The sequence below is a fragment of the Anas platyrhynchos genome, chromosome 1 (genome assembly GCF_047663525.1).
Source record: "Anas platyrhynchos isolate ZD024472 breed Pekin duck chromosome 1, IASCAAS_PekinDuck_T2T, whole genome shotgun sequence".
In the NCBI taxonomy this organism is placed as follows: Eukaryota; Metazoa; Chordata; class Aves; order Anseriformes; family Anatidae; genus Anas; species Anas platyrhynchos.
Genome location: NC_092587.1, coordinates 174,977,569 through 175,002,281, shown reverse-complemented (window position 1 = coordinate 175,002,281; position 24,713 = coordinate 174,977,569). Strand labels below are relative to the sequence as shown.

Sequence of the window (24,713 nt, the reverse complement as noted above, 5' to 3'; positions counted from 1 at the left end):
TTCTTGTGCCTTTGTTCTCCTTTATATTATTTTCCTGTTATTGTGTCCTTTAGGGAATGGGCTTTGCAAACTGTTCAGTCTCTGAATGGGTTCAATCCTTGGCTTCCGTGGAGACCGCTGAGAAGGGTGTCACTTGTGAAGGCAGTTTTGTGAGGAGACAACTCACTAATAAGACCCATACTCAGACAACCAGCCTGCTTCGTGTAGGCCTCTGAGCAGCTATCAGAAGCTAATTGTAATGCTTATTAAAGACAGCTTAGCAGGGATGTGAAAATGGCAGGCAGAGCTTTGCTATTATCTGCACCAGCTCTCTGCCCTCTTACTCAGCAGCTCTGCTCCCTGGGTCTATTCAGGGACAGAGATGATGATTTTCTAAAAGGAAAAGAAAAAAAAAAGAAAAAAAAGAAAAAGAAAAAAAAAAAAAAGGTCCCAAACCGCTGTTACTTGGCAGTTCTGTAAAACCAGGCCAGCCTGGGAAGGCTGACAGAGGCTCTTTATGTTACATTTGCATCACATGCCAGATTTTTTTGGTGCAAATCTGGTTGCAGGACCACTAAGCAGGTTGTACCTTCTTCGCAGTCTGCAGGTGAGCATCACAAAGGTGTTTCGCAGGAAAACTGGGAGGCATAGCTATGAGATCCTTATTAGTGATGGTAACAAAGAAAAGACGGCCCCAGAAAAGTACAGCTTAACACAAATATTCCAGTTTAAGCATTTCATTGACATCTCTTATCATTCGCAGTGTCTTCTCCCCACCTCCTCCCACCTCCTTCCATTTTTCCTGTGAAAACTGAGCAAACACGGTATGGAAATCAGGGACACAACGAATGTCAAACTCAACATGCCATATCCTTAAACTCTCTGTCAGAGTAAAAATACAGTTTGAGGCTTTGCATTCTGTTATTCCTCATGCAAACTACCACTGCAGACAAGCACTTTGCCTGTGGTAAATGCTCTTGTTCAGAGCAGATGTTTCCCTCAATTAGCATTTTTTCAACTATTTAGCAAGTACATTCTATTAAAATATTTTAATTTATGCAGAAATTATGTTATTAAATTTACAAATTCTTTTTATAGGACACATCCTATAGTTTCAAGCTAATAATTTTCTGTCAGTAACCGTTACCATGGGCCAGAGAGTATTCCACTAATAAGAAATCTCTGCATTCTTTTTTCTAACAGTGAGACATTTGCTTCTTTCATGTATTTCTCATAAGCACGATGATTGCATTTTTGATATCCTCCACACAAAGGAGGACGCTTAACATTTAAGACACTTGACAGTTTTTGGAAAACATGGAGATGTAGATTTTAGTCTTGAAAGTTTTGCATACATGTAATAACTCCTTTGTTCTTTATTCTATTCTGTTCAATTAACTTTCCTCCTTCCAAAACCAGAGCCTTATGGATAGATAAGACAGGCTTTCTCTCCTTACCCTTCCATCTGTTCAGACCATTTTCACAGACCCTGCAGATGCAGTTCTGCCCTGGTGTTACTCTTCCCCTGTATGTTGCCTGAAATGGACTGTGTAGCTTAAAAAGCTCCATATATAGGAGTTATAGTGTATTATAGTGCATTATAGTGTTATTTCTGACAACACTTTCATCTGTCAACTAAAATTAGCAGTTGCAAAGGCTAATGAAGTTTTCTCATGGCATGCTCATGCAGTTGATAATGAAATGCCGAGTTTTTTATAACTAGGTTGTCGGCAGGAATCCAGCTCAGGTTACGAGTGACCGACAGTTGCTACCATCTACTGGCTGTTTGCAATCCTGTGTGAAACAACAGGGCATTGAGACTCCTTCCTGGTCCTGTCGGCCCACGTTGTGGACAAATGGCTTCTGTCTGGCTGGCAATCTGACCAAAAGCTTGTTGGGATTGGCACCCGACAAGGGGGGTAACATTTTCACAAGTCCTTTGAGCGGGTCTTTGGCTCCTGTATTGTGTAAGTGTTTTTCTCCTGCTATCTAACATAATGCCACTTGTTTACTTTAGATGAACACTGCTGTGTTTAAGAGTGTGCCAGCTAATCACTGCTGAACTGTGATTTTATGCAAAGCAGTGCTTGTCTACCTTGAGTATTAAAATTCAGTATCTCATTAGTTAACCTGTGTTTAACCACCTCTTTTTTAACGGCCTTTCTCAGTGCTGGCAAAACCACAAGGCTTAAAGACATACTGGATAAAAAAAAATTGCAACTTTTATCAAGGTTAGACCTGAAAGACATAAAGTTAGCAGGGAAGACTGTAAAATGCCTAGGCAATAGGGTAGATAATTTCTTTTCATAAACAATAAATATATTCACTTTATAATGAACATAGAGTACAAATGTCTACTGTCATGACAGTATTGATGTTTCAGGATTTTCAGAAGATTTGAAACAATTTAATTGATTTATTTTTTTTAAAACGTTGTCGTAATAGGCAGAGTTTAACTCTTCCTCCCTCCTTCCCTTCCTCGCTCCTTTTCTCCCTCTCTCTCTTCCTTCCTCCCTCCCTTCCTCCCTCCCTTCCTCCTTTCCTCCCTTCCTCCTTTCCATTGCTCTAATCTGGATATATGTATATTTATCTTCATGCTTATGATTTTGAGAACTGGTGATCAAAAGTTATATCACAAATGGTTTATTAATCCCAGCTTTTCTATATTCCTTCCTTTCATTACTATCTTAATGCCAAAGAAAGCAAGGAGGACAATGCAATTTGTCTTTTCCTTTCACATCTCCTACATGTAGCTTTCCTAGACCCAAAGTGGAGTGTCTTTGTCTGGTTGCCCAGTCTTTGTCAGCTACTGTCGAAAGAGAGGTTTCAAAAGTAGACTAGCAAGTGACAGTAAGCTGACAGTGTATTTGCAAAATGTAATAAATTATAGATCTACCCATCACCTAAAGGGAGGACACAGAGGCAGCAATGATAGAATGACAGTGGAGTTTACAGAAACCCAAATTCCACATAGCATTGAAACATTTAACATTCCCCAAAACAGTGAAATCCAGCAAGATGGAAAGTAACCTCTGACATTTTGTAAATTTAGGTCAGAAGCAATAACAAGACAAAACTTTTAGATAGCCATGGTACTACTGTTGATTTGATGTTATGAGTGATGGTGTTTATCTGGCCATGGGTAGTTATCTTAATAATGTAGGAACTCTAGACCAGCCATAGTGCTTTCCTATCCAAAACAATAATAACGTTTACCACCATAATGGAAAAAGTAATGTCTTCTTGACAAAAAGTACTAGGTGGAATTCTCTGGCTTCATTGCAAGAAGTCAGGCTAAATATCTGACATATTATTTGACCTGAATCTCAATGAAGCCTGCGGAAACTAAGCAGACCTAATATCCTCTGTTTAGTCCGGTCTATCTCTCCAAGCTTAACACATGAACACAGAGGTCATGGTGGAAAGTGTTGTAGAGTTGTTGTATTTGTTGCCCATGTAGTGACTTTCAACATATATAGTTTAACAGTAAAACAAAAACAGGAAGGTAAACTATGTCCTTCTGATACTTGGGTCATAAACAGTTTTTTTTTTTATTATTATTTTATTTTTTTATTTTTTTTATTTTTTGTAACCAGTTCAAGATGAAAAATTATAGTAAACCAGTCACTTTTACTGAGAAACAGGATGATTTGTTTCATTAGGTGCCCTTAACAACTCTTAACACGCTGTGGTTAACTATGAGACCATTTAAGTAGTCAGCACTATGCAGTCCCTAAGATGATCTGAATTAGTAGTTTTGTATAGAGCTATTTAAGCAACTGGGCCTTCAGTGGCTCTATCTATACCACTCTGACAGAGCTGATCCTAGAAGTATAATGTCCTATTTTTACCTTTATAAGGACATCTTAAAGCCTAGCTGACCAACTGCACTGTCTCCTGCAGTAATCCAGAGTTTCTTGTGCCATTCAGAACTAAGGTGTGCAGACCTGCTGTTGAATGGTGGATGGATTTGATCCTGTGCCTGTTCTGACTACGTCTATCTGATCAGTAAGATGGGATTCAGCTCCAGCTAAAGATGACTAACTGTAGGTGTCTAAAAGAAGGTATCAGCTATAATCTTATTATAGTCCTATTGCAGGTGTTTACTTCAACACTATCTGAAGCACTTTCTAGGCACCACTGAATGCAATGGCTGGGAAGTGAATTCAGGTGCCCACACATTGACTCACTGATGTTTTCGATTCCCAGAAATATCTTCCTTGGTTCTCATGTACAACTATGGAAAGTTATTGCTCTATTGTGTGTATTTTGTCATATCTGTCATCTCCATGTGTCTTCCACACTATAGGGCACCTTAAACTTAACTCCTTGTATGTGTGTAACTGAAATAAGCCAAGATCTCCACCAACCATATGTGGAACTGATATATACAGGACACAGTCAGACACCTGAGGTACGTAAACATTCAAATCTACTGCTATTTGAGATGCCTTAGGATCCAGGACCTGACTGTCCTGGATACTGTAGGTTGCCTCAAATGTCACTTTGTGCTTTTGTTTAGTCAACGGCATCCTGGTCCTAAATTTATATGTCTTAGTCTAAGGTTGAGTCATACCACAAAAGAATGATACAGTTACCTTAAACACAAGTTTTCTTCTATGTTAGATACCCTAGGGTAACCCTGACATCTGCAGGTGTATAACACGTATTCCACAGGATTTATAGATGTGAGCGCTTTTGGAGTGGCAGCTGGAGAGATAGATACCCTCAAGGTCTAATGTGACACTATAAACTTATGTTCAGGTGGCTGAATTGAGCCTTTAGTAACCAGAAACAGGGTTCTCAGGAGAAGAAGTTAATAGTGGCTTCATTATCTTCAACACTTACTCTCTTTCACTGCCATTTCTTCCCATTTCTCCCATGCTTTAGTCAGTTAATTCTTTTCTCACCCTTTTTCTGTCAGGGGCTGGAAAAAGGAAGAGATTTCACCATGCAATAAGAAAATAAGAATAGTGCTACATTGTTGGGTACTGCTGGGGTGGCTTCCAAGCAAGCAGGTTTAGATGTGCATACTCCCCATGTTCCAGGCAGAGCCAGCATGGTTGGAGTCCCATGAAAGTCTGCCAGTGTGGACTTTGTAGATGTATGTGTGTATATGGGTGCTTTATTTGGGTCACCTGCTTCACTCGGAAGGAAGTATTCTGCTGCTTAGACTTTAGGAGGTCAGATGTGTTTCGTTCCATTCAGAGTCTGAAGTGGTCTGCCAGGTTAGGTAATGAACCATAAGGGATGTCAGCAGTGAAAATAGAAGTGCTACTTGTACTTTTATTCCTTTGATGATTTTTTTTTTTTTCCTGAGCCTGATTGACTGGGGCGAGCAAAGTAGGTAAGATGAAATGGTTATGGAAGTATCGGAAGAGCTGGATAATAACAGTGCCTGAATTATTTGTGGAGGCATTCTCTTCTTATTTACTATATGATCATCAGTTAAAAGCCATACTTGATCTGTCACTCTGTGTCCATTTACAGACAAAACTGGTAGCTCATTGTGTCTTTTGAAATCTATTTGGACAGAGGACTGAAACATTTTTTCTTTGATGAGGGACTTGTCACACTTACTCATGTCTTTGTCATTCTAAGCAAGATTTCTGTAACATGGTCTGCTTTAAAGAGATTTATAAATTTCTGCTAGAAAAGACCGTCAGCAGCTCATCTTTTTTGGGGTGGTCACTAAATATCATTCCATCATTGCTCTTCCAGCATTTCACTCTGATTTCCAGTTTAACACCATGTGAACCAGACAGTTATTTATCATTTTGTAAGTCCCGTATATACAATAGCTCAAAAGAAAAGTCTTTTTCCTATGAGAAATCCTGATAGAAAAGAAAGTTGTAACCAAGAACAGATTTATTTTGAGGAGGGAAATTAAAGTTTTTTTTAATTTAATTTTATTTTTTTTAGTGATGGGACATGTAAGACAGGGATAATTTTACATAGAAACAGCTTTTGTGACAGTGAGGTCATCCCGCCTACACACAAATGCAGTCAGCTTGACACCAGGAATTCATTACGTGCACAAGTATTCAGCTACAAAATATGTTTTGGGGGTATGGTTTTGTTCCTTTCTCTGATTTGCCTTCCTCTCACTATTAGAATTAAGTTCAGAGGTCATGACAGAGAAATTCCTAGTGCAGGAATAGCAAGATAGCTATATCAAACTTCAATGACTGTCAGTAAAGGCAGAACAACACTGGACAAAAACAAAAAAACAAACAAACAACTTTTGAAGGGATAAGGGAAGTGAGAAGCTTAGCTTCATACCTAAGGTGCCAAGAAAGAAGAAATTTGACTGTGGCACTGGAGGTGTGAGTCTGAGAAACTCTACCTATGAGAGAGAAATGTGCAATTCTGAGCAGATGTGAAGCTGTACAGTCAAAGATCTGGCCTACAGAAGCAGAAAAATATACACAGATAGATTTTCTTTTGTCTATCTGACACAACCTTTTCCTTCAGAAATACATTTTGATGGGATATTTTCAACAAGCTCTGCCTGGTTAATTTAAGAGAGAGGAATATCAACACCTTCTGTGCCTGTTATTATGCCCAGCCTTCTACTTCTGTAGGCAATGATGCCAGAGACGTCTGCTCAGAAATATGTGAACTGCTTTCCTCCATACATCTTGATTATGAATCATGTGGAATTAATTTCACTGGAACATCTCTGGAAGAAGTTGCCCTTCATGTGACACAAATATCATCTGCTCAGTCCAGAGTACTATGCAAAGGACACTTATATATGGTATTCATTCTTTGAAGTACTGCTCTGGCAGTTGCTACTTTCTGGAAACTGTTTTGTATGCTCCTCCATTACAGAAATATAATGTTCAGATAGTATGGTGCTGAGTGTCTGTTTGAATGTACATTAAGACACACAAATCAGCAAATTAATTATCTTTGGTTGTTACCAAATTCTGCCTTTAGTTCCCCACCATGGGGGAAAAAAAGTTCACAGAGTTCTTTACAGAGTAAAAAATGCCCATATATTTTATGAGAAAACATTTTCCACTTTGAAAACATAAAAAAAACCTACAAAATTGCATTAAACTTGGCTGAAGGTTTATAACATATGACAGTCTTTAAAAAGGCAATATATCTGGAGATTTTCGTGACTTCATAAAGATACCCATTACACATGCTGAAAGTGCTGCACATTAGATACTCTTGTCTTGGAATGTAATTGCCTTAAAGGTGTAAAGGACCCTGAGCCTAACAATTCCCCCAGCATGTCTATTCTCCATTTCTGTTCTACAGAAGAAGCTAGAAGGATGTGGTATCATCAAAGAGGCATGTGTTGGGAGAGGGAAGAGCTAATCCTTAAATAGTTGTGCCCTGCATCTCAACTAAGGAATGAAAATCTTGTGAAGGGATTTCCTGAAATCTTACATACGCTGTATCCCTCAACCTATTAAATGCTATAATTGTTGCACTAAGATAAGAGATGACTCCAAAGTAATCCATGCTGGGTGGCCCTAGGTAAGAAAGTATTTATTAATATCCCAGAGTTGTGCCACTCAGTGATAGTGATGGAAATTTGGCAAACCAACTCTACTTCTGTCAGATGAGTGAAACAGCCACTTCACTCAAGGCTGAATGACAGATAGATGTAGAGATCATTGTATTAGGGAAATAAGAAGAGATGGCTTGTGATAAGACTGGTGACTGAAAGAGATGACAAAAAAAAAGAAGAGGATGGTGAGTACTTTCTCATCTAGACAGTTTTACTGACATAAATGTCTGATAAGTCTTTCTCCTGTAATCCATATTCCACTTACATAGCTACAAAATATTATTAATTTAGATTATTAATATTTAGTACTGGCTTTGAATTTGTCAGAATGATTTGGGTTGGAGGACTGATTTTAAAGAATCTCTACAGTCTGTTTTACATGGACTGGTATGAGTTTGCATAAAAAGTGGAAAAGTATGGAGTAGAATTGAAATAATTTACTCAAATGGAAAAAGTAGAAATCATAGGTGGTAACTGGTAATTATTTTTTGTTACCAGTTAAGTTCCTTGGAAAATATGGTGATAGTTGTCCTAAAGTTAGCATAAATTTGGGTCAAGAGTGACAATCTGGCAGAATAGAGAAACAGCTTTTCCTCAGCAGTATGGTCACAGAGCATTTGCTCAGTTTCTGGGAGATATAGTACTGAGTGCCTGAGCTGTACTGAAACAATTTTAATTTTTCCTTATGCAGCCAGGGAAGGTCCCTCCTGGTAAGCTACTTGGGGCTGGGCTGGTTGTTCTTGTAGATAATATAGATAATATGTAGATAAGATGACATTTTTTATATAATCCTCCCAGCATTCAAGAGCTGTAACTGCTAGGACAGAAGATGATTCTTCTTGTGACTTGGAGGAAAACCTCACAGGAGACTGACACAAATGACACACATTTGATGACACAGATGGTCCTGGATTGTTTGGCCATGATAAATCAGTCAGAAGATGGCTTTGATCTTGACTGTCTTGCTGGTTAGACAGCCCACACCAGCGGTATTTTAGGGAAGATGTGCAGTTTAATGTCCTTCCTAGAACTGTTCCACTTTATGAAGCAGACATTAAGATGATGTCCTGCTAACAATACATGGAGCAATGTTGCAATGGAGCTCTGAATCCTAACTCGATCCAGGCTGTGGGTCTAGGAGATGTGGCTTCAACTACTGCTAGCAATAGAAGACTTGTATCCAAATCCTGGCTTCAGGCCTTTGTGCCTCTGAGTAAGAGGAAAATCCATGTCACATGACAATTTTGTGAATTTGTCTCTCTCCCTTCAGTGGCAGAGGGTTTCATACTAATTTTCTGTGTCCAAAGCACTCTTATTCTCTGTTGAGTGGAATACTATACACTGAAAAAGCATTTTTCATTTCCTTTTTAGTTCCTCTTTGGGTGAAGAAGTGAAAGACATTCCAAACAGTCAGAAATGAGGCCTTTTTTTGGTTTGTTTTCTTTGCTGAGTGACCTGAGAAATCAATTACTCACACTGCCTGCTCTGGGTGCAGCCCTAGCTCTTGGCAGTACAGCAGACCTTGCTGAGAAGTCCCACTGAAGAAAAGTCACTGGCATCCTAGAGCATATTGACTGCTGTGAAAATCCCACTGTGCCCGAGGGCAGAAACATCTCTGCATTCCCTTCATGAAGCATTTCTTCACACAGTACTGAGGGATGCTCTGTGCACTCTTGCTGCTTGGACCCATGCGGAGGTTTACTAAATGAAAACAGATCAGAGGATCTGAATGTTACAGACAATAACATGCTAGGGAAAAAGGGCTTCATGAATGTCGTAGTGTCAGGGTGCAACAGAGATGCTTGGCAGGGAAGAGAAGACAGGACAAAGGTTGGCAGAGTGTCCTCTTTGACAAAAGCACAGTTCCATGGTGTCCCATGACAGGCCAGCAGAGCAGGGACAGGGATCAAGGGCTGTCTGTGAGCCCAGGGACCACCAGATATACCTGCAGTGATAAGGCAGCACCAAGGCCAAGACAGGAAGTCAAGTCAACGGGTCAGGTTCAGCAAGGTGCAAGGTTTGGCACAGGCATATCTACAGTGTAAGGTTGTACAGGAAAAATACACATTTTTGAGTACTTCTGTAGAAGTTCTGCTCCTCTCACCCAGTACCCTCCAATATCAAGAAGGAAGCTCTGCTAGATGGAAAAAGAAGACATAAGTATAGTTTAGATGTTATAAAAATGAAAGGAAAATAGAGAAGTTCATAGCCATATATATATATAAATTAGCAAAAAGGAGACAGACTATTGACAAAGTAAGTTAAAAGTGTCTGTGAAATATCTAAATGTACATCAGCAAAGGAATAAAAATAGCAACATTACTAATCATGACCCCAAAGGTAGACAGATATGATCATAATCCTTTTCCATTCTCAGAGAGTCTGGATGATCTGTTAGCATCAGATGGTGAAAGACTACAGCTTAAACAGGAGAAGCCAGATGTTATTAGATATAAAGTGTTTGTCCCTTATTCTGTCCTTTACAGAACCCAGGTGGATACATAAGCTCCCTTCTCTGCGTGTGAGCAAAGCAAAGTGCCTTGGGCTGGAGTCCAAACCTGTCCATGGACTGAGTCGGGAAACTCTAAGCAAATGAATGATCTTGTGTCCTTCCCCATGCTCCCACAGCAGAGCTGCAGATTTCAGGGAATTACCCTGTGCTCACTTTGCCATGAAGTGAGCTGGAATCCCTATAGCTATAAAAACTTCGTTCTTGTGTTGAGGGGAAAAAAAAAAGTCAGAAGATGCACTATCTCTGCCAATTTTCTACATAGCTACATGTACATAATTTAGCTGTTAGATTACTCACTTGGAGAAAGAGACACTTTCAGAGCTCACTATGTGAAAAAGTCCAACACACATCTTCCACTGATCTGGAAAGTGTAACCTGAGTTGCTGATTATAAGGAATAATGTCTGATGATGTTTGTGAATAAACACCATTTAACCATACTCTGGATGTAAATGAAGAATGAAATAGTCCTGAGAACAGACCATAACCCAGAAATGCTTCTAGATGCAGGTGAACTACCTACCAGCTTAGTTACAGAGTTTGTGTCCCGTTTTCTTCCCTCTTCCTCTCCTCTACCCTGCACAAAAGTTTAATTTATTTCTGAACTCTGCAGGTTGAAGAAATTCCTCTCTCTGTGACACTTACCCAGCACCATGACAAGTCTATATTCCAGAATTAGGGCATTCTAAGGATGGCAGATGAAGTACTGACATTAGTGTCTATGCTGAATTCTTTGCCTTATGAAATCCCCTGAAGGGTTGTTTCCATGCTGTATGGAGGCAGTGACCTCTCAGGTACTTAGGACTGCACCAGAGCGCAAGGGGAGACAACTGGAAAAGGTTCCAGGAGTCAGTCCCATCCTCACTCTGCAACCTGTGTGAGTCTTGCTAGAGATATGAGGGTGACATGAGCAGGTAACCAGTCTTTGAGAAGATGGAGGGGAGACAAATAATCATTTCCTATTGACTGCTGCTGCTGTCCGTGAAGCTAGTGAGGGGATTCATTTTTTTTTTTCCTATCTCTCTCCACAGGCTTTCTTGTTTCTCACTGCTCATGTGTGCAGACCCATCTGCCTCATGGTGATGGCAGCAGGGCTGGAGGAGGTGATGAGGACCTCTGGGCAGGGCTGTGCAGAAGACATCTGTGGCTGCTAGTGATGAAAGGAGGATGTGGAAAGAAGGAGAGGTACCCATCAGCTGGATGTAGCTGTTGTCTAACTCCAGGCACTTTGTAAATGAAAATATCCATTTTTGGTTATTTTTTTAGTTATTTTTCTGATTGCAGTTTTCACGTAGATACTTCAGATGTCCTTATACCCATAATGAAATGGTTTCCATTTTTCCAGTAACTAAGAATAAGTCATGGTGACAATAAGCATGACTTAGAAAAACCTCATGGTTCTCATTCTCAACACAGCCATGTATGGGGGAAACAAAGGTAAATTAGACTGTTTAGAAGGCTGCCTTTTTTTTTTTTTTTTTTGTCTGGTTCCAGCTGGCTCTCCTATGCTTCAAGGCATTCAATTCAGAGACCCCAAGACAATGGAGGCTGTTCAGAGTAAATAGTCTTACCCATAGGCCACATTCACCTGTTTCAACCTTGGTATTTTCTGCAGTTACCATGAAGACTCTGCTGCAGTTTGATGTAGCACTGGAGACGTAACACAGGTCCCTTTACTGAGGTCATGGGGCAAGTAAGAAGCACAACACTTTCTACTCTTGGTGGAGCAGCACATGATGGATCCCACAGTATGCATACAAAAAGTCAGATACAACTCACTTTTGTATACAAGTAATTACTTCATTATACATCATGACGTGTTTTCCTAATGATCTTTTCCCATGCCTCTATCATGATTTTTGTAATTGGTTCGTTACTTTAGGCCTGTGCTCAGCATGCACTTGGGTGCCAATCATTACCATCACCATGTGTTCAGTTCAAGCTATGTATCTTTGAGTGCTATATTTGGTTGTTTTCTGGTCCCTACACACTATTTATACAATACCACATATGTTTTCTGGAGCCCTCTGATGAAATGCAGACATACTGCTTGTTAGGCTATTGTCTAGCTGCTAATCAGTAGCAATTCCCAGATGCCCTTCAGTGGCAAAGTTACAATAATTGGGCTTTCTGGTTTTCAGGTCTGTGTAGTCTGTAACTTCATCCTTCACTGATGCTGGCCCTTGGCCTGTTAAAGGAAACGGGACCCACAGATGAAAATTATGGTGAGCTTGCAAGAGATTATTTAATGATTGTAATCCTCACTAAGGGTTTTATGCATTGACTAGTGCTTCATGAGCACAGAGTAAGTATTCTAATGAATCAAAACCAAATATTTATGTGAGACAAGTAATTAAATGTGGGTGAATAAAAGAGCCTATTAAACCATCTAGATAGTTCAAAAGATTGGTATAAACTTTGAAGGGTTAAGGACATGAGTTAAAATCTGACCTTAGGCAATGGTGATTATATGTTATTGTCACCTCATTGCTACCTGGGAGGCTAAGGTGAAATGAGTCAATGATTGCTTTTGTGTTTATAGCTAATTTTGGAGACTTTTTTTTTTTTTTCAGATGTTTGTAATCTTTCAAATACATTCCCAGAAGAAAGATGGAATTTTAGATCATTTTTGTCTCCATCAATGTTCATTTAAATTCAAATTGGAGTGTATTGTATGTGAGAAAGCTTGTGTTTCTATGACAAATTATATGTCTTCCAATGATTAAAAAATAAGTTGAGATTCTGAAGTAGATGATTTAAAAGGAAAGGGGAAAAATCCTATGAAAATTCCTCTGAAATCCACAAGAATGTTTTATACAGAGTGCAGACAGATATAGGAGATTTTTTTTTTTTTAAAAAACAAACAAACAAACGACTAACAGAAACCTGCTTATGAGAAATCTTTGGCATCAGAAAAAAAAAAAAAAGTATTACTTCTAATATTTGAACCCCCAGCAATTAAGAAACCAAGTCCTTAAACAAGCAAGAGACTTTGAAGAAGGCAGGCATTATATAATCAAGTTTTATCTGAGTTAGAAAGAAATTAAATTAAAGTGGGTGGAGGTTGACTCTTGTTTTGCAAAACCTGATGTTTACTGCTGTCATAGCTGAGAATAAATTTCAAAGTCAAAGACAGCTGCATTCAACCACAGACAGTCTAACAAGTTGCGAATATACCTCCCAGCTTAAAAAAAACCCCTGCAGTTTGTGACCCTGTACTAAACTTAGCAGGAAGTTACCCTAGCCAGGAGATTAAGTGCTTTTGAGTGACGTTATTCATTCCTCCTCTCAAAATTCTGCCATTGATTCAGCAGAGGTATGATTAAGCAAAGGAGGTGGGTAGCATTGGGATGCTAGAGCCTACTTTGGTTCCTTGCTTTCTGAAGACTGGGCTTCAAACTCCAGCTTCTCTACGTTTAGAAAGAGACGGGTGCAGAGCTGCTTGGAGCAGAGCTTTTCTGCCACAGGTGCCAGTGGAACACTATATAAGAAGACTACTAGGAAACATGAGGCAAAAGAATTAGCCTGTTTTAGGTTCCTTGTGGACTAGGACATGCTTATATCCTTTGTTGGGCAATGTGGTTTTGACTTACAGCCTTATAATCTGAGCACCAACACAGAGCATGGAAAAAAATGGATATCCAACAAAGGAAGCTGAAGTCAGATAGTTTGGTGAGAAGCTCCCTAAGAGAACCATTAGGAGGTGTTTCCAAATGGAGGGAAGCCAGTTTTTCTCTCCATCACACAGTGATAAACCACCTCCTATAGCTAAGTCCCTTATCCCCAGTAGCTTTTCACTGGAAAAGAAAGCAGCAGTCTGATACATGATAGTTAATCATCTGGAGGTCAGGGGCCAGATTTTGCCTGATCTGTGAAGTCCTCAACCTAAGCTACCCACCTCTTTGATGAATGTTGTAATCAGGAATCTGTAGGTACTGGCCGGTTAGCATCTTCTCTCTCAAAGCTGCTCTGTTTGATACAGGCTATTTAAGTATTCATTGGAGCAGAGGCTGCATCAGAGCAAGCCTCCCAGGTGAGTCTTCCAACCACCAAGCTACAACATTTCCCTCTCTCTGGCCTAATGAATATTTAAGATATGATAGTGATGACAGCCATAGAAAAGCCCATGAGAAAATTAATTCTGTCTTCATAGCAGGGTTTGAATAGTGTACCGTAAATAAAGCATTGGGGCCACACACTGAATGTGGAGGATAAAAGAAAATGCTGAATAGCTTACTCATTAAGCGAGCACCATCCAGCATGAACACAGAATGAGGCAAGAACTGGGTGGAAAAATAGTATGTCATCAAGTAATTAAAGACTGTGGCACAATGCATATGCATAAGGGACTGAATTAATGTTTTCAGGAAATCTTAATTTTGGCATTTACTAGTGCTGGAGTGTTTGACTTTGCAATCTGAGCAATATTCTTTTAGTGTATCTTTTTGTGTGGATAAGTCTAACATAAAAAGGAACTGAGTGAGCCTCACAAAGACCTTAAAAAGCCTATTCCTTTTTCCGCTGCCACAATTGCCTCTGAATAAGAAATTATGGGAGCTGGCTGAGAATCATAATCAAACAGTGAAAACTAAGTGTAGTTGATAATTATTACCACTGCATTTCCTCTGTAGGAATTATTTTCCTCATTTTCATTCCAAGCATTCTTTACTTCATAACTTTGCAGACTAACGTGTAATGAATGTTACCAACAGGAGGTTTTTACAAAAATGTCTACTACAACCGCTGAAATTAAAGAGGGGAGGGTGGGGACATTTAAAGGGTGAGGTCTGGAGAAACAGCTAGAGTAGATGGCTAAATAATAAAAAGTAATAAAGACAGCAAATTTTGCCTGCTGCTCTGCTGATGAGTTTTCCCAGAAGCAGATTGAAATATTTAAAAAACATATTCGTTATTCAAAATCGTTTGTTAAGGGTCAAATTCTTTCCTGGTTACTCATAGTGAAGCAAGAAAAACCTGTCTATGGAACAAGCTGCTGCTGTGTGTGAATAGACGTGAGGAAATCTGGTGAGGAAATCTGTTCCCAATTAATTTATGGAAATAATTCTCCATTTCATAAGCAAGTCTTTGTGTGTTTGTTATTCATAATGTGAATAGTTTTGACTGATCTATGAATATCAGAAAACAATCACAGAAATCAAATTAAAACAGAATATAGACGAATATTTGTACCAGTGTGTCACAACATACTCGTCTATATTCTGTTCTAATTTGATTTCTGTGATTGTTTTCTGATACTCACAGATAGTTGCCTGTCTTAACATTTCTCTCTTCTCTCCCTTCCCTGGAAACATTTTCCTTATAATAATCAGAGAAAGTAAATGCAACAAGAACTAAAGTGAATTCATTTAACCATCTACAAGAATATGTTTTTTTTTGTTTTTTTTTTTTTTTTTTTTTCTTAAATATCAGCCTAGTTCTAGTGATTAATGACTGAGAAAGAATTACATTTAGGAAAATATGAGACAAGGGATGAGACTAGTCAGACAAGAAAACATACACTTGGTATTGGTAAATTCTCTAATGGTTTAGAGTGAAAAGATAAAGGACATAAAAATTGTGTCTTGTAGCTAAAGCAAATATTATGCTTTATAAAAGACTTTTTATATTGATTCATTGGAAGACTTTTATCTTTTGGTAGCTTGCCAAGGAGTCAGTGTGGCACAATATTTCTTCCATTCTACTATATATATTTGTTTCCACTTTTGCTAAAGTACTTTCAAATGTGACAATTGTGTGACTTGAGACACCTGACCCAATATTGTTATATTTTTTTGCTGTCCTGCAGGTGTTCTGAGAGTCTTTTGAAGTCCTTTTGAAACAGAAGTACAACAGAGACTAAATTTGGCTACTTGCTTTTTCTCACTCACACTGAAAATACTAACTCTGGAAGAGTAAAGACAAGTCCACTGTCTGTCCAAAACACAGATTCTACAAGAAATCCATAGACGTATTTTGTTTATTAGGTGAGTACAAGGTTTCTCCTCAATTCTTTCTTGACTGACTTTGTAAAGTGGATTACCACTCAGCCATACCTGGAGGGTAGTTGTGAGACACAGCTTGTAGTTATGGATCAGTTTGGGTTTATCACTCACGTAGATTACATAATAAAGCTTTTCTTCTTGAAGAAGAGAATGGATTTCTGGTAGCTTGGGAATTTCTGGGAAAATTATGCTACATGCTTTGATTTGCCATTAGTGGGGAAAAAAGCAGCAAAGTCTTTTGCTGCCAGACCTGTCAGGACAAGCTCAGTGGTGTGTAATTTGGACCCTTTTGACATGTAAATCAGAACAGCAACAGCATCAATCCTGCTGACCATATCTTTATGTGGTTACCAATGGTTCTTCAGGCCAGAATGCCCTGGACTGAGGAACCACTTAGGTCTTTCTAAGCCACAATGTATTCCATGAATTGCCACATCCTAAACATCTTTTGGGGATTTATTGGTCATAATTGTGTCTTCGGAATGGAAAGATATTGCTGTATGTATTAGCTGCTGTGATAAGCTTGGCACAGTGGAAGACTGGGCCTCTGAAACTGTCTTTATTCAGAGTGTAGGTGGAGTAAAAGCAACAGAAATTCAATTTTCTCCTACAGTAATGATAGCCCTAACAAAGCAAAAATACTTTTGATGTGAAAAGATGTAACAGAATGGTTGAGGTTGTCGGGAACCTCTGGAAGTTATCTAGTTGAAGCCCACTGCTCAAGCAGGGACATCTAGACACTGTTGCCCAGGACCATGTCCAGGCATCTTCTGAAGATCTCCGAGGAGGGAGAATCCATAACCTCTCTAAGCAACCTGTTCCAGTGCTCTGTCACCTGCACAGTAAAAAAGTGTTCCCTGGTGTTTAGATGGAGCCTCTTGTGTTTCAGTTTGTGCCCTTTGCCTCTTGTCCTGTCTCTGAGCAACACTGAAAAGAGCCTGGCTTTGTCGCCTTTGCATCCTTCCTTCAGAACTTTATATACAATGATGAGCTTTCCCCTGGTGCTTCTCTTCTCCAGGCTGAACTGTCCCAGCTCTCTCAGCCTTTCCTCATCAGAAAGATGCTTCAGCCTTTTACTCATCTTTGTGGACCTCTGACAGACTCTCTCCAGTGGTACAATGTCCCTCTTGTACTGGGGAACCCAGAACTGGACACAGTACTTTCAGTTGTGGCCTCAGCAGAGCTGAGCAGAGGAAAAGGATCACCTCTCTTGATCTACTGGCAATGCTTTTCCCAGTGCATACCAGGATACCATTAGCCTTCACTGTGGCAAGGGCACATTGCTGGCTCATGTTCAATTTGGTTGAAACAGGACCTTGTGCTTTCCAGCTGGGTGGCCCCCAGCATGTACTGGTACCTGGGGTTGTTCCTCTCCAGGTGCAGGACTTTCCCTTTGTTGAACTTCATGACCTTCCTGTCAGCCAATTTCTCTGGCCTGTTCAGGTCCACAACCCTCTGATATAACAGCCAGCTTCGTGTCATCTGCAAACTGGCTGAGGGTATACTCTGCCCCAACATCCACGGATCGTTAATGAGTATGTTGAACAGGACTGGATCCAGTACTGACTCTGAAGCACACCACTAGTTACTGACTAGATTTTGTGCCACTGATCACCACCTTCTGGGCCTGGCCATTTAGCCAGTTTCCAATCCACCTCACTGTATGCTCATCCACCCCATACATCCTCAGCTTCTCTATGAGGATCTTATGACACATGTTGTCAAAAACCTTACTGAAGTCTGTGTGGACAATATCCATTGCTCTTCCCCTGTCTAAATGGGCCAGTCACTTCTTCATAGAAGATTATCAGGCTGGTCAAACATGTCTTCCCTTTGATGAACCCATGATGGCTACTCCTGATCCTCTTCCTCTCATTCATGTGCCTGGAAATGGTTTCCAGGGTTAGTTGCTTCATCAGCTTCCCAGGGATCAAGGTGAAGCTGACTGCTTGCAGTTCACTGGACCATCTTGCTTGTTCTTTTTAGAGATAGAAGTGACATATGCTTTCTTCTAGTCCTCAGGCAACTCTTCCAGTTGCCATAATCGTTTAAAGATAATTGAGTGTGGCCTCGCAATGATATCAGCCAGCTCCTCCAGTACTCGTGGGTGAATCCCATTAATGTCCATGGAATGTATGTCCAGTTTGCTTTAACATTCCCTGCCCTGGTGCTCTTCCACGAAGGGTATATCTTCCTTGCTCTAGCCTTTCCCCCTCATCTCTGGGACCTATCATTCTTTAAGGCCAGTCTTGCTAGTAAAGACAGAATAAAATAAGGCATTCAGTACCTCAGCCTTTTCCATGTCCTGTGTCACCAGGGTCTCTGACTCATTCAGCAGCACACCCACATTTTGCCTACTCTCCCTTTTGTCACTTATGTTCTTCTTGTTGTCTTTGGCATACCTCACCAGATTCAATTCCATTTGGGCTTTGGCTTTCCTAACTGCAGGCTTGGGCTCTGTATTTCTCCCATTCCTGCTTCTAACTTCTGTATACTTTCTTTTTTTATGCTTGAATTTTGCTAGGATCTCCCTTTTCATCCTCACTGGACTTCCTGGGATAGACTGCTCTTGAGATTGGAGGATGTGATTCTTGAATAGCAATCAACTTTCTTGGATGTCTCTTCCTTGCCTTATCCCATGGGACATTTTCAAACAGATTCCTGAATATTCTTTACTAGTATCCATGCAAGAACTAGTCTTCTAAATCATCTCTATTATGCAAGAATTTTCAAATATGCAAACCTGCCTCTGGTAGGATAAAAGTGCAATGTTTTGTGCTGTTTCCCAAGGAGCCATTCACTACAATGTTTCCCAGCTTTCCTTACTCAAAACTCTGATGTCCCAGGAAGTAAGTATTTCTCTAACACAGAGTGATTGGTTACATCTGCACTTGTAAATGGAACAGAACAGTGACCATCCTTTGGCCCTGTGAATGTCACACTTTGCACCCATACATCTACAACTACCCTTGAAACCAGGCGGGCTGTGCCAGCTATCTGCTGGGAATGGCCTCAGAGTGGTGTTAATCTCATAACAGCGATGTGAAACAAAAGCTACTCTGAGACAAAAGTGTGCCAGAGAAACTGCTTAGACAGTTTAATATTCTTGGTCTCATTACCCTAGTCCACTTTCTTTTACTAGTATTGGTGTATCTATGTTGTCTGAACAGTTGATTTGAGTTTCATACAAGTTACTGCTACATGATTTTGTTTTTTTGTTTCTGGCTTTATAAAAGCACCTAGAACTTGTAACATGGCATAGACGTTAGCCACAACAGACAGGCATAGTTTAAAACCTTGGTCTCCCACTGTTCCCAAGTCTGTTAAAGCTGGAAGCTGGTCTGGGAATGGGGACTGACGATATTTTCTCATAGAACAAGAACAACAGTACTTAATTTTTAATTTATAAAAGAATCAACTGTTTACTCAGGAAGGGATGTGAAGGTTTTTGTATTTTTTTCTTTCTTTTTTTTTCTTTTTCTTTCCATTTTACTTTAGATAAAGGCAAACCAAGCTGTTGTTCTTAAGCAAAGTAGTTTTACAAGCAAGCTCTCACAGGAATGAAGAGTTACTCCCGAATGCTTAGGCACTATTCTGTATAATTATGGATATTTTTTCCTTCCAAAAATATTTTTTTTTGAGAAGCTGACATTTCAAAGGCTTTCAATTCTGTGTGTCACTATCAAATAATCTTTTTTGTACTTGGCTGTTTATTATTGGATTGCAACAACGATAAAGCTCTAGGGGTTTTGTCTCCTTTGGTATGTTAATTAGCTATTTTGCCTTTGATCTTTTTCTTACTGAAAAGAGTGAAAAGCTATCTCGGTAGGGAATCTTACTGATGTACATTCATCCCCTCATCTCCATAATCTGAGGATCAGAGGGAGACAACAAATTTCACTGCTGAGTGAGGTTGCTATAGGCCTTAGTTATAATGTACTCCACTTCTAAATAATCCCACCACCATTTATATTTGGAATATTGAAGAGGAACCTCTGAGAAAAAGAAATGCAAAAATAATTAATTTTAAACTGCGAACTACCTTCATTAATTTAACTTTTTTTTTCTTGAAGTTTTAAGCTCATGCATATGCCATAAGCTCTTTCTTTCTTGTATGCCTCTACACATTTTTGCCTTTTTTTTTTTTTTCTTCTTCTTCTTTACATCTTAATTTCTTATGGAAATAAAATATAGGCTAGGTACATAATAACTATTGATTGAACTTTTTAAGTAATAAATGTTAAGATAATTTTCCTATGGAAATGAAGAAAGTCCGGTAACTTGGGACCATTGCAGAGTGATGGGGCATGACTGACGTGGTGGGGAAGACACATGGACAGGTTCACACATATACATATTACACATCTTTTTGTCTCTCAGATTACTTCATCAAAAGTTGTCATCCTCATACTGTGTTACTTGAAAAACCTGAGTAAAAACATTTCAGTGAGACAGAGGCAGATAGACCTGCTTAGTAGGACAATCCAGCAGAGGCAGAAGTATAGGCAAGATTATCTGCTAAAGACTTTCCAAACTGAGTTTCTCTGAGCAACTTTATCAATTTCCACAAGAGATGGACAATGTACTTGGCAGCCTTCCTGCTGAGATTCTTACCACCTGGTGTTCTTTAATGGTGGGACTGGATCTTGATTGATGTTCGCATGATGTCATTTTAAAGAATATATTTAAAATGTGTCAGCTAAACTGTGCCCAAATAATATCCATTTCTCTCCAGTGAACAATTCATATTTGTATCAGATTTGTACTGGTGTTTTCTGAAATGAGATGGGACAAATGCTTCCCTCTCCCCTGTGATACTGCATATGGAAGTGCGAAGAGCACCTAGTGCAGAGTACAGAAAGTAATCTTGCCAGAGTACAACCATTGCAGCTGTTGCAGCTCCCTGTTAAAATGGTTCACCTTTGTGCACATGTGAGAAGAGGTGCCAGGCTGTTCACATAGCATATGTCACTTGTTGAGCGATGCATACCAGAACTGGCACTTTGCTGATGTGTAATCTGGGGCTGGAAGTTATTCTGTTGGCCTGCAACAAACAACTCAATTTACAAGAGGTGCCTAATGCCATCTGAAGTGCCCATATGGGGCTGATGTGATGCATAGCTTATGAAAGGCACATGTTCTTCTGGAGTAACTGGAGGTGCTGTGGCATTTAGGCACTTCTGTTTAGGTGGTCAAACCTTGCTCTAAGACTGGGATTTAATGCCACATTTGGATCTCCTGGGCACATGCCTCTCACAGACCCCTGGGAATCACACTGTTCCCAAGGAGGCAGTGTATTGTTTCCTTACAGATCCTGCATGATATAGTCTGCGCTCTGGTGTTTCCAACACAGATTCAAAACCAAGTGAAAACCATGTTGGAGCAGCTCTAAAGTCATTTCAGTGTTTATGACTTCCTGCATGCTCCACAGCCACAGGATGCAACTTGTGACTGAAGCAGGTTAGTGCAATGGTGTAAAGAAACAGATACATTTTTTTTTTCACCTTAGTGAGATCTGTGTTGCTAATTTTCTAAATTCACTGCTTGCACAGCAACATCTCCCCTCAAGCTCTTTCCCACTGTCTCTATGGCTTAATCTTTTAAAACAGTGTCTGTCAACCAAAGGCAATGAGAAAAAGCAGGCAGGAAGATTTAGATCCTATTACAGTCTTATGCAATAAAATTCTTGTTCCCACAAGGATCAACAGTTCTGAGCAAGATTCAGGTGGTGTCCCCAGTGGTCTGTGTAATTACAGGAGGAAGGATTACTGCTTTCTGCCATGAGTTAGGCATCTAAGTCTAAGCTAGACACATGACCTTCCCTTTATAGTCAATGAAGAGAAATTGAAGTCTCCAAGGAGATTCATCATTTAAGACTGCTCTAATAAATCACTCTCTGGATGTACTGATTCCTGTCTATTGACTGTAAAAGGAGTCACAAATGATGAGCTTACCCCAACTTAGACTTCTATAAAGTCAATGAAATAAAGGCTCATATGGACCTGGGACCAGTGGAGAATTTTCTCCTACTCTTCTGTCAGCCTTCACGTGCATACATGCAGTGGAATATACAAAATAATTATTTTTATGTTTAGAAGTCTTTTACTGTTACACTACTTTCTTTATGTTCAGATGGTGACCTTCAAATGAAAATCAACAGTTTTCAGGAATATTTAAGAAATTCTGCTTTGCAATTGTATCTACCTTTAAGCCATGGTGATGGACAAACATGAACTCAGTTAAAGCAAACTGAATCAGGCACAGTGCAAAAAGCCCTGGGCAAGCTGAGTGGTTTTCTTTGTCCTGGCTGACTATCTCTTCAAGTACTCTGCTGCTTTATTTATGACCTCTTATCACTTTTAAGTTTAAACTCTTCTCTCTTGACTGCTGTTCCTTCTTTGCATTCCCCCCCTCCCTCCCTTTTTTTCCCTTTCCTTTCCTTATTTTTTTTTCTTTTACTTTTTCCCTGTTTTAATTCCTTTGCTGTCATTTGGTTGTCAGTCAGTTCCTGATCTCTCCAAGCTGGGGATCGTCTAAAACAGATACTCAGAGTTCCTTGACCTGAGTGGCTCTTCTCTGCACCACCAGATCTGCAGTGAGATCAATCCTCTTCCTGAGACCTGACCTCTGTAACATCTTTATTAGTGACCTAGAGGAGGTGATGAACTCATCAAATCTGCAGATGACACCAGACTGGGGGGCACCAGTAGATACAGTCAAGGGCAGAGCTGCCAACCGGATAAACCCAGACAGTCTGGAGGAATTGGCTGAAAAAATTCATGAAATTTTATTGGGACAAATACAAAGCCCTGCAATTGCAAAACAACAACAACAACAAACAAACAACTAACCATCAAATATACAACAACAACAATGACAAAAACCAGTCAACAAACAAACAAAATACTTGCAGAGATGTAAGCTGGGTATATGTAGTGGGTTTACATGGCAAGGTTTTGGTAGCAGGGAGCCATAGGGGTGGTTTCTGTGAGAAAGATCTAGAAGCCGCCGCATGTTTGGGAAGGGCCCCATTGTTTTCCAGATCTGAGCCAATAAGCGATGTTGTTTTGCGCCTCTGTGAGAGCATATTTAAGACAGGGAAAAAAAATGCTGCGCCACACAGCAGCCGGGAGAGTCAAGGGAGTGAGAAACAGCCTTGCAGGTGCCAAGGTCAGTGTAGAAGGAGGGGGAGAGGTGCTCCAGGCGCCGGAGCAGAAGTCCCCTGCGGCCTGTGGTGAGGACCATGGTGAAGCAGGATGACCCCTGCAGACCATGGAGTACCACAGTGGAGCAGGGTTCCACGCTGCAGCCCGTGGAGGAGGCCACGGTGGAGCAGGTGGCCCTGCACCGACGGAGGCTGCCGCCTGTGGAAGACCCCTGCCGGAGCAGATTTCGGGCCGGACCTGTAGCCTGTGGAGAGGAGCCCACGCAGGAGCAGGTGACCTGGCAGGAGCTGCTGCCCGTGGGGGAGCCAGGTTGGAGCAGTTTTCTCCTGAGGGATGGACCCCGTGGTACGGACCCATATCTGGAGCAGCTCTGGAAGAGCTGCTGCCTGTGGGAAGCCCACGCCGGATCAGTTCGTCAAGGACTGCAGTGATGAGAGTGACCGAGAAGGAGCGGCAGAGAAGAAGTGCTGTAGACTGACCATAACCCCCATTCCCCCATTCCCCTGCGCCGCTCGGGGGGAGGAGGTGGAAGAGGGTGGATGGGAGGGAAGGTGCTTTTATTTTTTTTCTTTGTTTCTCACTTCTCTAGCTTGTTAGTAATGAGCAATAAATCTTACTATCTGTCTTCTTATGCTGAGTCTGTTTTGCCCGTTACAATAATTATTGCATGATTTTCTCGTCCTTATCTCAATCCTTGAGCCCTTTTCACATATTTTCTCCCCATTCCTCTTTGAGGAGGGGGAGTGAGAGAGCGGCTGTGGTGGAGCTCGGCTGCCTACTTGAGCGGAACCATGACAGTATATCAGGTTTGGGGAAGCTCTGTGGAGAGGACCGGGAAAGGAAGACTTGGTAGATAGCAAGCTGCACAAGAGCCCTGCAGCAAAAAATTGAAAAAAGCCACCAAGGCTGTATGACCAAGAACACAGCCAGTATACGGAGGGAAGTAGTCATCCCCACCTACTCAGTATTCATCAGACACCATCTAGATGCAGCAAACAGTTTGGGGTCCCTAGTACAAGAAGACTATTGACAAGCTGGAGCAAGTTCATCAGTGCCACCACAATGGTTGTTGGTGAAGCACTTACCTGTGGGGAGAGGCTGAGGGAGAGGGGCTTGTTCAGCCTGGAGAAGAGGTGGCAGAGGGAGGATGTCAGAGCCTATGGGGAGGTCATTGTGAAGACAGAGCCAGTCTCCTCTCAGTGGTGTGTGGGAACATGATGATATACGGGAGACATATGGTGAAACAAGATAGGTTCAGACTGGATATAAATAGAAATTCTTTTCTGCGTGACAGCCCAGCAGTGGCAGAGGCTGGATGAGAGACTAAAATTTTGATCCCTAGGAGCTTCAAAGATATGACTGGAAACAGTCTTGAGCAACCTTCTCTGACCTCACAGCTGACACTGCTTGGAGCAATAAGTTGGACTAACAACCTCCTGAAGTTTCTCCTAAACTGAATTATCCTGTGACCCTATGATTTAACCCCAGTCCTTGCTTTGTATTTTTTTGCCCGAGCTAAATGGTAGT

The 24,713-nt window shown here is 40.6% G+C and overlaps 1 long non-coding RNA gene across 9 annotated transcripts; it reads left to right on the top strand.

The window, feature by feature from the left end:
* Positions 1–1,753: 1,753 nt before the first annotated feature.
* On the top strand, positions 1,754–23,818 carry LOC106016121 (uncharacterized). 9 transcript variants are annotated; one of them, XR_011806400.1, is made up of 6 exons: positions 1,754–1,946; positions 3,910–4,025; positions 11,050–11,203; positions 11,634–12,243; positions 15,825–16,002; positions 22,522–23,818. It is a non-coding gene; the product is annotated as an uncharacterized lncRNA (long non-coding RNA). The 9 variants fall into 9 exon arrangements; XR_011806401.1 differs by having other exon boundaries at positions 11,050–11,809; positions 12,160–12,243; XR_011806397.1 differs by adding an exon at positions 21,374–21,480 and having other exon boundaries at positions 11,050–12,243.
* The last annotated feature ends 895 nt before the right edge of the window (positions 23,819–24,713 follow it).